We start from the raw sequence: 16,808 nt of genomic DNA on the forward strand, positions 1-16,808 counted from the left end.
AATGCAAGATGAAAGACCCATTGCTTTTGAAATTTGTCCAATCAAGGGAAAGTTTTTACACAAAGCTATTTGTGAGAAGGAAATGTTGGCAATACTCCATGCACTTGAGAAATGGCAACCCTACCTAATGGGAAGACACTTCAAGGTAAAAACGGATCATGATAGCCTTAAAAACCCTTTTTAGAACAAAGATTATCATCTGAAGAGCAACAAAATTGGGTCACAAAGATGTTGGGTTATGACTTTGAAATCATCTACAAAAAGGGGAAGCAAAATGTGGTGGCATATGCACTCTCAAGAAAGGATGAAGATGTGGAAACATTGTTGTGTGCCATTTCTATTATCCAACCAGATTGGATAAATGAAGCAAGGGAGGAATGGAAGAACGATGAAGAAGTGTGGGCACTTACTCGAAAGTTACAACAAGATTCTAGTACGTCTCATACATTTAGTTGGAAAAATGATTTTTTATGGTACAAAGATCACTTATACCTTTGTAAGAATTCCCAACTAAAGCAAAAGATTCTTATGGAATTGCACACTTCTCCCTTAGGAGGGCACTCAGGGTTTTTAAAAACTTACCACAGGGCTAAGAAGGAATTTTTTTGGGATGGCCTTAAATCAGATATTCAAAAATTTGTGGCGGAATGTTTGGCTTGCCAACAAAATAAAGTTGAAACAATTAAGGCACCGGGTCTATTACAACCTTTATCCATTCCAAGCCAACATTGGGAGGACGTTTCAATGGATTTTATCACACGTTTACCCAAGTTTGAGGGAAGGAGTGTCATCATGGTGGTAGTTGATAGACTTACCAAGTATGCACACTTTTGTGCATTATCACATCAATTTAAAGCAAGTACAGTTTCTACTGCATTTATGGAAACAATTAAAGAGCTACATGGAAACCCAAATATTATTGTAAGTGATAGAGATCCCATTTTCACTGGAAATTTTTGGACATAATTATTTTCTTGTCTTGTTACTTAGTTAGCTCACAGCTCATCTTATCATCCTCAATCTGATGGGCAAACTGAGATTGTAAAAAAATGTTTGGAAGGATATCTCAGTTGCTTTGTATCTGATAAACAGACACAATGGGTCAAATGGTTGCCTCTGGCTGAATGGTGGTATAACACTTCCTTCCATACAACAACAAAAATGACGCCATTTATGGCACTTTATGGATATCAGCCACCATATATCACATCATATTTAAGAGAAAATTCTAAGGTTCAAGCAATGGAACATCACATCGAACATCAACAACAAGTCCTCCAACTCTTAATGACTTTCCATCAACACCACATTTAGTAATGAGGTCTCTAACATGAATTAAATGACTTCTACTAGAAGAGGATTCCTCCTATAAAATCTTGTATAGTTACAACATAAATGAACATCAAAATTTTTCACCCACAGAGCAGAAGAGTGAGCCACGTTGAACATCGTGAAGCCATTTATGAAGTGAGAAGGGCACACCAAATGATAATCCATCCACTCCTACTCCAGTATACTAAAATTTTGGAAGAATCATTCACACACAAAAACTTTAACATTCAAAGAAACATCTTTTTATGAAGACTTGTACATAAGAAAACAAAGGCAATCAACATCTTCAATACATCATGATATGAATCCAAGAAACATCATGCATGCATATCTAGAAACCATATGGTAGGTACATATATGAAATACTCTTCAAATATTCTCGAGTGTATTATGGTTAAAAATTTGTTGTCAATGCATGAGAGATGAGTTTTTATATGCTAGGTATATATAGGTCACTAGTCTCGACTACCCTTAACTAGTTAATTGCAGCTACATCCCTCACTCATGCAATCTCGAAAAGTCAAATTAATAAGGATGATGGTTACGAGTAGTGCGGACAATGGTAAAAATAGTAAATTTATGCAAAGGCCAAGTCCCTGAAAACACTCTAAGCCATTACCAAAAAAGGGAATAAAAGTAATATTCTCAAATTCATTTGCACAATTACTCATTCCCAAGAAAGAGTTGGAGAAAGCTGTGAAGGTACAAAAGTAAGAGCTAGATGCTACTAGGGGATGCCTAACGTACTAGAGAAGATATAAAATTTATTTGTAGGTGCTATAAGATCACGCATGGGTGCTACAAGAGAAGCAAAGGTGCTACGAGACATAAAGTACGTGTTAAAGTAGATAGTTTGTCTTTTACAGGATTGTCCGAAGAGGAAAAATGGGCCCTATCTTGAGCATTGTTGGCATCAAAACCCTATAATTTTGAATGAGGCTGTAAGTAAGGGGGAATTACTTTATCTCTCACCTCTTACAAACAAAAAATATGTGAATTTTTTCTAAATTCCCGCACTAAACATCTTAGCATAACCATAAAATATTTTTCCATCCATCTATTCATTCTTAAAGCCCAGTGTTTTAGGGCTACGTGCGGTTGGAACTGTGGTTGCGCGCTGCTTCGTTCTGAGTAACATAACATAGTATCAAAGTGGCACTGAAGATGGTGGAGGAATACGGTGGAGGAATACTGGTTGAGATATCGTATAGTAGTGTTTTGGGATTGGTTCAGTTGCCGAGATCCACTGAATATTGTGCTAATTGAACATATCAATAATCCACAACACTGTTGATACCTCCATAATGGTATTCCGCTGATACCTCCATAATAGTAATACTCCGCTGTTCATATTTAAGACTGTTGTTTTAATATACACTGCTCTTAATACAATACTCCCTCCACCAAGACCTTGTGCTCCCATTTTGAAGACCGTGTATGAGACTAAGGCCATGTGTGCGATGAGTATTTTGGAATACAATATATATATATTGCTTGATATTGATAATGGTGCAGTTCCTCCATTTTTGACATGCTGGCACCACAATATTTTTGGTATATAAAAAGCCATTGTTTTGATATATATAACACTGATATATATTTAATGGTTCTCTTTAAAAAAAGCAGCGTTTTATATACATAAATTCGAAGGAGGTATCTGAATAAGTGTATGCAATTGTGGTTTGTGGCTTTTTTAATACATCATTTTAATACGTGTGCTACCTCTCCACCGGTAGCCATACTATTTTCCGACACCACCTCACTGGTTGTGTGTGTTTTTGGAGAATGTCGAATGCTGATGCAATAATCATATGGGTTGAGCTCTTGTAAAAAAAAATAAAAAACCATTAATGTGTTGGTTAGGATATAAAAAATTATTTATATTTTGATGAGCGAGTGAGCAAGAACCTGAGATAAAAAGCACATTTTTCCAGCAGAAGTATTTTTTCTAAAAAAGTACACAGATTTTACAATACTGCTTTTTTGCAAGGATAAGTTTTTTTTTTTTTATAGTATGCATTCAATCATATCTATTGTGGGAATAGTTCTTACTAGAAAGGAGAACTATCCTGAGTGGTCTTGCATGATAAAACACACCCTCATTTTCAATGAGTTGTGGAAAGGAGTGTGTATTGGAGACAAAGACAAAGAGCCAGAACAACCTAACTCAAACAAAGAGCTCGACATTTGGGAAAGTCAGAAAAGTAAAGCTTATCCATTAATTGCAACATTTGTAAGTGAAGAGGCGATTCATAGTATTTCGCCATTTTCAACTACTTTTGAAGCCATACAAAAATTGAAAGAACTCTATGACTCACATTCTACCCTTGAAGTTGTTCAACTCATGATTAAACTCTTCACTCTTGAATTGCAAAATAATGATTCTCTTGCTCTTGCATTCGAGGTAAAATCTATAATGCATGATATCAAAGCCACTAAGGTTGAATTGGATATTCTTCTTAGCATTTTACTCAAGGAACTTTATCCTACTTACTCCATTTATCTTGATTCATTGCAAGCAAATGGAAATCTCAAATATATCACCTTTGACTCTCTTTTGGAAACATTTGTTCAAAGAGAGAAAGCTATTGGAAATAAGACAACCCCTAAATCTTCTGAAGAGGTTGTGTGCCTTGCTCATAAAGAAACTAATCCTGCTCAAGATGTTTCCAAAGGAAGAGGTGGTCGAAGAGGAAGAGGAAGTTATTTGAGAGGTAGGGAGGCTAGACACTCTCAAGGAGAAAAGTTAGAGTTGCATTGCATATGCTGCAAAAGAAATGGATCACATAATGCCTCTACATGCAAGTTACCACAGGACAAAATTGAGAAACAAAGAAACCAACAGAAAGGTAAAACTAATGACACAGAAAAAAGGTAAAGCACCTGAATCCACTCATTATGTTGTGGCACAATGTAATAAAGTAAATGAAGATTTATTTAATGCTTCACTTGCTTCTTGGAAAAATGATTGGTTTCTTGATTCAAGAGAAACTTGCCACATGACTCATAGAAAAGATTTTTTTGAAGAATTTACTCACAATGTTGATGGAGAATTATACTTTGTAGACCAATCTAAAATCAAGGCATCAAGGCTTGGCACAATCAGGCTCAAATTTCCTAGTCCTCCACACTTTCTTCTACATCATGTTCTATATCTCCCACAGCTAAAGAGAAACTTGTTGTCCTTGGTCCACATTTTCCAGCAATGTCACTCCATTCATATGCTTGATGGCAAGCTTGAGGTGAGAAAAGTATCTAACCACTCACTTGTCATGAGGGGAAAAGAAGAAGAAAGGCATCTCAAGCTCCAAGGTACCTCTGCTTGTGCACAAAAGTTTTCACACAATTCTCATTATGAAGAAGGTACACTTCCATTAAGTTTATTATGGCATGCTAGATCTGGAAATTTGAGCTATGACAACCTCCACTTGTTCAAGAAAAATGGTGTTGCTGGTTTGCCTACAATTCCTAGGAAATTTAAGCAATGTGATGCTTGCATTCTAGGAAACCATATAAAATAGTCTTTTCATGATTCGCTTTCAAGAGCACATAGAAATCTTGAACTCATTCATTCAGATTTATGCGGTCCAATTCCTCTTGCTTCTACAAATGGAAATAAATATATGATGACATTTATTGATGACTACACTAGAATGTTTTGGGTTTATTTATTGAAGAAAAAATCTGATGCTTTTCAAACATTCAAGAACTTTCATAAATGGATTCAAAATATTGCACAATATCATATTGGGTCTATTCAAACTAACAATGGAAAAGAATACACATCAAATGAATTTGAAAACTATCTTCACCAACATGGGATCAAACATCAAACAATGGTGCCTTATAATCCCCAACAAAATGGTGTAGTTGAAAGAATGAATAGGACAATCTTAAATATGGTACGCTCCATGCTCTTCTTCAAAAATTAGAAACAATGTTTTGGGCTGATGTTGTTCTATGTGCTACATATATAAAGAATAGATGTCCATCTAATGCTATCATAAACAAGACTCCATATGAAATGTGGTATGGGTACATTCCTTAAGTAAAGCATCTTAGGGTCTTTGGTTCCACTTGTTATGCCTCGATACCAAAGGTACATAGAAATAAACTTGGTGCAAGAAGTCGTAAGTGTATCTTCCTGGGGTATTCAAACACCTGCAAAGAATATCGTCTCTATGATGGAGTAAATAAAAAGTTTGTTGTATCTACAGATGTAATTTTTCTTGAATCATCTAAAACTAACAATTTTGTTGAGTGACAACTTGATCGCATGGATATATTTGCAAATGTAAAATCATTTCAAGAATTTGATAATCAGATTCCACATCTTGAAAGGGGGATTCCTATACTAGAACAACATGTGGAATCTTCTTCTGAAGCACTCTCTCCCCCACATGAAACTCCAAGAATGGATGATGCTTTAAGTGATGTGATTGATAGAATTGGGAGACTCAATCTTGATTCAGTCCCAGCTCAATCAACGGAGTAGCCTGGACCATCTGAGAAAGGTCCTCCAAAGTGGCTAATAAAGACACTTGAAAGTGTTCATCTTGATGAGGGTGGAAAGATAAGAACTAGAAATTCGGACCAGCAAAATGGAAGTGATGTAGATGACTCTAATTCACATGTTCATATGGATGTTTCTTATGATTGTGAATTGAATTTGTATATAGATTTTGAACCAACTACCTTCAAAGAAGTTGCTTCTCATGATGGATGGAAAGAAGAGATGCAAAAGGAGTATGATGCCCTCATAAAGAATCGCATTTGGAAGCTAGTTGATCCTCTATTAGGAACCAAACCAATTGACTGCAAGTGGGTCTATAAGAACAAGTATAAAGTCGATGGCTCAATTGACAAGCACAAAGCCGAGCTTGTAGCAAAAGGTTTTGCACAAAAGGAAGGGGTCAATTATGAGGAGACTTTTCCCCCACAGAAAAATGGGCTACCATCCGGACACTCTTTTCCCTAGTAACTCAAAACAATTGGAAAGTTCATCAAATGTATATAAAAACTCATTTCTTGAATGGAGATATAAAAGAGAATGTTTTTATGTGCCAACCTGAAGGATTTGCTATGAAAGGACATGAACATAAAGTATGAAAACTTTTAAAATCCTTATGTGGCCTCAAACAAGCACCGCGAGCTTGGTATGAAAAACTAACTCATCATCTTCTAAAACTCAATTTCAAACATTATGATCTTGATGATGCAAATTTATTTGTCAAGAAAGTTGGCAAAATAGTTTCATATCTTGTGCTATATGTAGATGATCTTTTGATGACAGGGAACAATGAAAGCTACATTACATCCATAAAGAAGGAATTGAGGAAAGGTTTTGAAATGATTGATTTGGGCTATGTTCATTACTATCTTGGTATTGAAGTAACTCAACATCCAAAGTCCATATTCCTTTCTCAAAGGAAGTACATTGGAGATCTGTTGAATAGCCTTCGCATGAAAGAATGCAATCCTCTTACTACTCAGAACAAAACTTAAAGCTCACATCCATTGAAGGAAAAGAATTTGAGGATGCAATAAAGTATAGACAACTTGTAGGAAGTCTCAAATACCTAACTACTACGAGACCACACATTTCTTTTGGTATTGGAATCCTTTCTAGGTTTATGCAAAAGCCTTGTGAGGGACATTGGTCTACAACAAAAAGAGTTCTAAGGCACTTGAAGGGAACTCAAGACTTTGGAATCAAGTATACACAGGTGGATGACTTCATCTTGATTGAATACTCTCATTCTGACTTCGATGGAGACAAAGAAACTGGGGTGTCTACTTCAGGTTATGCTATGATTCATGGATCACGAGGTGTCTCCTAGAGATCATGCAAGAAATCAGTTTCAGAAGATTCGACAATAGAATCAGAATACATGGTAGCAGTTGAGGCAACAAAATAAATTGAGTGGCTCAGGAAAATTCTTGAATATTTGCAGGTAAAACATGTACAATCAACTCCACTCATGATTGACAATACCTCTAAAATAAAGTTGGCAAAGAATCCAAAGTTCCATGATTGAACGAAACACATCAATAATAAATATCATTTGATTCAACATCATGTTGAAGCTAAAACAATCCATCTCCACCATTGTTCCATGAATGAGAAAATTGCACACATCTTCACCAAAGCGCTTAGAAGAGAAAAGCTTGAAAGATTTAGAACGATGCTTGGACTCAGGAGCATCCCTTCAGATTAAGGGGGGGAATGTTGACACCTAATAATGAGGATTGGGTGAATAACTAAAATTTACGTAAGTAAATAATAGAGAATATGAATAGTCACGAGGAGATGAAATGAAGAGTCACTCCCTCATGTATATAATAAACACCAATGTAAATGAAATAAATGTATTGATTTGGAGGAGTTACTACGTGGCCTCACAAAACCAAAAGGAATTAAAACTCGAGTTCATAACCTTATTGTGCCCAAAATTTAAATCAACTCACATGCATCTTTTAAAGCGATCACCCTGAGATCTAACCCGTGTAATAAAACGGCTATCCCATCCCACGCTCGCCAACTAGCTTGTCCGATCTCCACCATCGATCAATCCCGCTTGATCCAATGGCTATCACGTAATCTTAGATGATGCATAACAAGTTGAGAGCATGTGAGAAAAGTGTTTTTTGCGTGCTATGTGTCAACCCCTCAGGTTAATCGCATGAATTTGTAAAATACCATTTAGCACTTTGAGACCGAGCAAGATACTACTTACACCTACAAATACCTCTCTTCTATTCTCATTAATGTGTGCACTTGCTGGCACATGATGACCATTAGATCTAATGGATCTGTCGATCAGACGACTCACACCTTCTCCTAGGTTTCTCATGAATTTGTCACTGTTTCGTCGCTCCGCCAAGACTTAGCATTTCTACCAATTTTAGTGTTTCTATAAATTATTTTATGTGATCTTAAAACGTATCCATGCTATTTCAATGCAAAATTAGTGAAGATTTAGATGTGACCACACAAGATTATACAAAATATAATTCTAAAGGGCCCAAACTAGAAATCAACAAAATTTAGAAATGTTTTGAAGGAAATTAAAACCTCCGAGATTTGACCATTCATGCAAAATATTCACAAAGATACAGAGAGATTCCAAATTTCACATTCCAATATTCGACAACCAAAATCCCCTTCTACTAATTCAAAACTTACATAAAAATGTGTACATACAACAATGAGATCCTAAAACAATGGACCAAATATGCCTAATCCTAGATAATATCTAATGTGCATGATATTCTCCTAGAGAATCTCAACTAAGCCTAAAGACTTGAACTACTTACAAGATAATTCAAATCTGTGAATTCTAGCTCAAATCCTATCTAGAAATCTTTGTAAAGTGACAACTAAAGGATTCCACTCGTTTTCTTGTAAACTTCTTTTGTATTTTTGGAATAAAATTCGAAGTATTTTTTCTTCAAGCCTCGTGCTCCTGCATCATAAAAATTCATTGCACACCCGTCAAACAAATCTCCAAGTTAGTTACCCCCAACTTGGAATCCTCCTCTTTAAGTCATAATACTTGTTAACTAAGAAAATATTTTATTATTTGTTCCTCCTTTATGATGGGGCACATATATTAATTATTCTCATTTAAGTGTATCTTAGAATTATTCCAAAGTATATTATTGGATATCAACACTAATAGTGTAGCCCACACCATAACCATACATAAGAATATGCATAGTTTCACCTAGATAATCACATAGTTCACATAAAATATAATGCCCTCTTATGAATTACTAATGAAGCCTCATTCAACAAGGTGAGATAAAGAAATGAAAGGAAAATTCAAGATGATACTAAGTAAGATAATCCAAAGAACACTAAGAACCAAAAATATTTAAGAAAATGAAAATAAAGGAAAAACTATACCACTTCATTAACTAGTCATGTCCCTAAAGTTTTGTGGCTTAAAATAAAAAGGAATAGTAAATAAAAGAAAACATATAAAAAGATAATAAATACTATGGTGAAGTGGTAATACCAATGAAAATACTCCCTTTTCATGTTTTCCATAAAATAAATTGAAGAATTGTTGCTAAAAAGCTATGCCATAGAGATCATTTTTTATTTTTATTTTGAGGGTAGTTTTATAAGGATTTTCATTTATTTTTATATTTAATTTTCATCACCTTTAAAATAAATTGAAGACTTGTTGCTAGAAAATTATACCATAGAGATCATTATTGTGATTTCGAGGGTAGTTTTATAAGGCTTTTCATTTATTTTTATATCTAATTTTTATCAAGTTTACATATTTTTAACAAGTGACATAAGGAATACTTTATCAACATGAGTAATAAGGGTATGGGAAATTACTAAAATAAATTTATGCCATAAAGTTTTAAGGGGATTATCTATGAAATATATAAACACAAGAATTGTTTGGAAGATTGATTATAATGATAGGAACTCGAGCACTAATCATAATGCTTGTGCCATACCTTGGAATCCATGAGCTACTACTGGATATTAGTGTACGTGTACTTCTAAACATTCATACCTACCTACATTGGGATATTCTTTTACATTTGTGGGCATCCATGTCATTGCATTACGATTATGATTATCTTTACTTGTATCTATGCACTAAAATATATGTGGACAATGACATGGATACCATATCATCACATAGGTGTCCACATAAATTTTATGTACACTTGACAAGACATAGATTACTCTTGGAAATTGTATTATAGTTATTTCTTCATTTCCCTAGTATATGTGGGGTTCCCTTTTTGTTTATTAAAACCATTAGTATAAGTGAGATTCATTTTGATGTATTATTGAGTTAGTATACTACTCACACTTGTGTGAATATTAATTTGCTCCATTTTCTCTCTCCTCATTTCACAATATTCCTCTGTGGCTACTTTTACTTCTAGAAGAGGATCTCTTGGTTGTTTGGTTATTTGGCTTACTCTACAATCATCAAGCTTCCATAAGCACCTATATTGGGTTCACTTTCTCTTTCCTCATTTTGAAACATGGGGCACTATTTTTTTTACCACATAGGCTCTAGAGCTCCTATGATGTGTAACCATTTAAGTCCTTCATCAAAGTTGAAATTTTTTTAATGTAGGGGAAAATAAAAATTATATATATATATATATTATGCTTCTATGGTTCTCATATAATGATCAGAGAGATCACATAGAGAACAAAGGGTAGAAGCCTTTCAAATCTAGATCTAGGTTCACCAATTTACCCTTGAATCTCTCAAGACTTTTATATATTTTGGTCACTTGATCTTGCTCATCATGGTGGTCATGAAACTAAATCTAGGTTGGAAAAGCTTAGACCCTTTGTTCTCTATGTGATTTCTCCTTAAAATATGAACATTAAACTATAAAACATATTTAAATAATGTCCTTTAATAAATGTTGGTTCATAAAAAAAATTGTGCTTTATAGTTATTTGAGATAGATCTATGGTTGTACATAATTCAAAACTTAATTAGTAGGGTATTTAATTTTTTATCCCTTTTACCCTTGATCCTTAGATGTGTAGAGATACGGTTTTCTTAGCTTATAAAGTAGAATGCAAAGGGGTCTTCCTCTTTGAGATATTTGACTACACATGTTAAACAAATTAATTATTTTCTCATTGTCTAGAAAACCCCTACCACTTCCTCCCTACTTAAAAAACTAAATTAATTGAAAGTTAGTTATGAGTAGGGTGCTCATGAACCACATTCAATATATATATATATATTATTATTACCACTTGTATTTAGCACCTTATTTTATTTAACCCATGGTATTTTCCTTCTAAGAATGAAAACAACCATGGTATTGTAAGCATGAGAAAACCCATGGTATTTAATCCATAATATTGTATTAGTGACCTATTTTCCTGTAAAAGGGACTTCTTTGTTAATTAAGGGCATTCATAGTAGCTCACTGTTAGTTCAACTGGTGATCATTAAAGCACCTTTTCTATTTGAGAGGTCAATAAGTTTTGGTGGAGTCTTGTGATTAAAGTTCATTTTCTATTTTAGAGGTGAATATCTTAAATTCTTTGAAGGGAGGTTGAATTCTATTTCCACTCTCCTCCTCAAGCTTCTTGGTAGCGGGAGATCAGTGTGAAGTTCTATTGTGGATCCTCGGAGTACACATATTCAATGGAAATAGTCACTGATTTGTGTCATGTCCCATTAGATTGGTACTCAGAACAGAGTTATGAAGGCATCCATGAAGGTATGGCTCATTTTAGAATGTTATTTAATTCACATCTTCTAGTTTCTCTAGGACTTCAGTAACATTTTATTACTTGTATGTTTAAACCCATCTATTTGGGTTGAAAGATTTTTTTTTATTTCAAGTTATAATTTTTTTTTTTTTTTTTTTTTTTTATTTCAGGTTATAATTTTTTTTTCCTGCCTAAATAGTAATTCTATTAAAAAAGAGAAAATTATATACATGGAGGTCGAGACCTTAGAGGGGGGTAGAGGCCAACCCTCATCCAGAGATTCAGAGACATACATTTCATACTATGTGCCATTTCGAGATTACAGACATCAATTTTTTTTTTGTTAGACTGTGAGCCACTGAAATATTTCTGTTCTGAGTCTAACATGACATAGCTAACACATGATGCATGAACAAAAGAGGCAAAACAGAACCCATCAAACCTAGAGTTGTAGCTGCAAACTCAGAACAGGTTGAGTTGGCTAGCCCCCAAGAACTTAAACAAGAACTGAAACCAGACATAGGATTATGTCTAGAGACAAGAAAGACACTTAGCAAAAAACATACAGAGCCAAGGCAAGAATGCCACCTATCAGTGATGAACCAGCCTTAATCTGCATGTTGTTGTTGTGGAGAGTTGGGCATGTACTTATCCACCTGGCTAGGTGACGAAACCATTGTCTTCAATTCCTTTAATGCCACTATCATGAGTAGTTACCAGGTTGAGAATGCTGCTTCCACTATGAGTAAGTCCACACACAAGAATCTAGTTCTATGTAGAATGGGCACGATACAAAGGAGCTTCAGAAACAGGGGTGTCATCCTATGTTGTCAGCATTAGACACCACCCAGCCATTTCCCCCTTAAATTTCCCCCTTAAGGACGCTGTCTTCCAGAAATTGAGAGGTGGTGGTGTGGGCCGAGCTGGTGGGATTGCCCTCTTCCTCAGCAAGAATAACTGTGATGCTAGTAGACAAAACTGGTGTGGAAGGTGAACCTGGTAGTTTGAAAGGAATTGTGAGGGGCTTTACCAGAGGGCTGTGAGTAATGGGTATGACTGAGCAGACCTAGAGGTTCTTCAGTGTTACCTCCTGGGCGCCAGACCAGCTAGGCATTCTCAGAATCAGACCAACTAAGAAAGGGAAGATGGCCGAGAAGGGAGAGACACTGAGCACAGAGGAACCCAACAACAATAACAGCTAACCAGGCGAGCTTCCAAACAAGCTCAGCCAGACACTGGTGTGGGAAGAACCTCGAAGGAGGTAAAATGAACGAGGAGCAATGACCTGAACCAGATATGGATCCATATATAAAACCATGAGCATGAGCTCTCCAACCAAGGGCTCATAAATGCAAATTTGTGCAAGCATGCTATGGAGGTGGCCAGCCAAATGCCCATGCCATGGAGGTCTTCCCCAGCTAGGTGCAGGGCCAGCTGCATGCCTTGTGCGGACCCTCATAAATGCCATTTATTAACACCCCATCAGGGTATTCAGGTTTTAATAATTGTTTCCGTTGACCTAAGTGGAAAAAAGAAAGGAGCTGGTCAAATAAAAATTAGCTGAATCTGAGATTACCGGACAAGTTGTGGACTATTTCAATCCAGTAATGAAGTTGAGGATATTATTAGGGGATAAGGAAATTGACTTAGGTGACTAAGTAACGGGGGATAAGCTTAAACACGCACCTACCAGTATTTATCACAAGCCCTTTGAACCCTTGCAGCAACCTAAGATTACCGGACAAGTTGTGGACTATTTCAATCCAGTAATGAAGTTGAGGATATTATTAGGGGATAAGGAAATTGACTTAGGTGACGAAGTAACGGCGGATAAGCTTAAACACGCACCTACAAGTATTTATCACAAGCCCTTTGAACCCTTGCAGCAACCTACATCAGTAGCTTTGGTAAGTTACTCAATTTTAATCAATATCTTTCCTTTTATAAAATAATTATTTATATTTTATCGAATTGAAATTCATATATTATTAAGCTGTTAACATTTTCACACATTCAGGTTATCACCGATCCTGATGGCGACAAGTTACAATGGTAACATATAATCCTTAGCTCATTGATATCCATTAAATAATTCCACAATAAAAGTATGAATTAATGGTTGTTTTTTATCCTCGAAAGTATGAATTAATGTTTACCTTGCACTGCAGGTTAATTACTTATTTCATTGCCAAGGATGCACGTGAAAAAGGTATCGTACGGTTTGTTACTTTCTTTGATATTTACATTCACAAATCACGGTTTATTTACATTCATTGATATTTTCTGTTTGGCTGTCATGAAATATTAGGAAAAGTAAAGATTTTTCCTTATGAAGCTCCTGCGCCCGGTGCACGCAAGATAGTTGTGATGTAGAGGCCAATTTTATACCAGAAAGTTTGTGGAAACAAATCAATTTGGACTGCCGCTTGCTGCTTCATTTTTCAACATCGGTCCCGTGGTGGAATTCCGTGGAAACAAATTAACTTGGCCTGCCGCTTGCTGCTTCATTTGTCAACATCAGTGGCGCATCAAGTAGGAAGAGGAAGGCGAAAAAATTAAGTGATAATATTTATAATACTTATCCTGACTCGATCATTGAGTGGATCTTATCCTGACTGGAGCATTTAGTGGAGAATTTAGGTTTAGTTAACAGTTGGATCCAATAAAAACATTGTTTTTGGTTGGCCTAGGGCATGTAGGTGTATGGCATGTAGGTGTGATATGATTAGTTTTTACTTTCATATTATTAGTTACGAATGACAATCTATTAAATGTGTTGTTTTAATATTTGGTTGAAATTTTCTAAAATTAAAATAGTTTAGTTATTTTTCAATTGATTTATATAATTAAAAATATGAAATGGTTATAATTTTGACTTTTCATATTACTAGTTGAATGCCTAGGTGTTTTTTAATACTTTAATTTATTTTTTTTAAAATTAAAATAGTTTAGTTATTTTTCAATTTATTTATATATTTAAAATATGATATAGTTATTTTTTTTGTTTTTCATAATATTAGATGAATGACAATTTAATTTATTAAATGTGTTCTTTTAACATTTTGAATAAAATCATGTAAAATTAAAATAGTGTAGTTATCTTTCAATTTATTTATATATTTAGAAATATATTTTAAATAAGAAAAAATTATAAACAAATATATTTTTAATAACAAAGATTCATAATATTATTAAACATATGTTAAATTAACAATTAAATTAAATTTACTATATCACTACCATTAAATATGAAAATTTGCCATAACAAAAATCTATACAATGGATATCAACATAAATATGGATCTTTACTGCCATGACATAACTTTTCTTGTTTAGAGGATTATCATTTGGAAATTGTTCAGGTTTAAACAATGATATTCAATGGGAAATTCTATCAACATAAATATGGATCTTGGTTGTGCCATGACATAAACTTTTCTTATTTGGAGGATTATCATTTTGAAAATGTTAACATTTAAACAATAATATTCAATAGAAAATAATTTCATTAGGAGCCTTTTCCATCCTAAAGAGGAGGGAATGAGAAAATTATTATATTGGAGAATTATGCAGAAGAGTGAAGTAGTTTTTATTTAATTGTAATGTATACGATATTTTTATAAGTAGTTTGAGTGATGATTTTCATTTAAACCTTATTTATATTTTTCAATTTTATTAAAAAATATTTAGAAACAAACCTATTTAAAAATAAAAATATATATTTTCTAGGAATATTTCTTTATAAAATAAAGATAATTAATAGTTACAATTAATTTATGTTTTTTTTACATGCAACTTTAGTCTAGAACATCTATATCTAACAATATCCCCCTAAATTTTTTTTAACAAAAAAGAATATTTTGGTCTCACCACAAAATGTTGTTACACTTAAACTTGCTGTTAGAGTAAAATGTTGTTACATTAGATACACACACTAATATATACCACTTTCTTTTCCCTCTTAGTTTCAAACAATTCATTTAGTTTTGTTAAAATGTGTGCAAGAATGAGTAAAGATTTTATTAGTTTTTAATAATTCTCAAATGAAGTAATACCTTTTATCATTATGGTTACTCTTGTTATCTAAAATATGATTTATTGATAACCCAGTAACATACTAGTTATCAAGAAAATGTTAGTTGGTGTTTTTTTCAATAGAGATTCTTCTCATCCACACACTTTGACATGCCAAGCTCTGGGTGAACTTATGATAAAGTGATAATAGATTTCATCTGTGATGCCTATACTACTCTACATGATCTAGCACTAAATATTTATTGTGATTATATCCAATTAATTTAAAATCACTATGTTTAAAATCTAATATGATGTATAGAAGAGAGCATAATTTGTTATTCCAACTACATATGTTAAGATCATTTTTGGAACTATTGTACTCTTGAGAGACTCCATCATTTTAAAAATTAAAATTATAACATACATTATAATAGGCCTTGTTACATTCAAATACATAAGGCTTCCAACTAATTGCATATATAATGTTGGATAAATGTAAGCAACAACCTGCAATCAAAGCTTTCAAGCTCTTCTTCATAAATCAAACCAAAGAGTGACTCTTAAACAATAGGACTTGACTATAACTTACAAATATTTATAAATGAATTACAAGACTAAAAATGAAATACAATAATGCTCATAAACCACTTCATACCACAACCTTAGTTAGCTTAGTGGACATCAATAAATATTCAAAAATTCATGTACTCAATGATGGACTTTCACTCATAAGCAACATCATCATCATGATAAGCCTAGTAAAAATCCAACTTCTATTTGTCATGATAAGCCTAGTAAAAATCCAACTTCTATTTAGATGACAAGTAACAATATTATATACCCAGATCTCATTAAATATCATTAGATTAAAATCCCTGTGTGAAAATGTGTGAAAATAATTAACCATGTAAATCTCATTAAATATCATTAGATTAAAATGCTAAGCCAATACTACTTTGTCGATCATTCACTAGAATTCAATCACAAGGAACAAATCATTGTCATCCGCATATAGTCTCACTATCATTAAACCTAATTTCCCTATGCATTCCAAAGTAGGAGTAGGGATGACACATGTGGACTTCTATTGCATGGATGGCTGCAAATTTGATCTCAACTAACCTCTCGCAACTGCAATCAAAAATTGGTCTCTACAACAAACCAGTCAACATATAATTCTTGGGCTTGGTTTCACTAATTCTTAGTCTATATAATAAGAAGACAACACCTC

This window comes from Pinus tabuliformis, chromosome 4_1, assembly GCF_031772625.1.
Source record: "Pinus tabuliformis cultivar Carrire ecotype Pingquan chromosome 4_1, CPIR1, whole genome shotgun sequence".
Lineage (NCBI taxonomy): Eukaryota > Viridiplantae > Streptophyta > Pinopsida > Pinales > Pinaceae > Pinus > Pinus tabuliformis.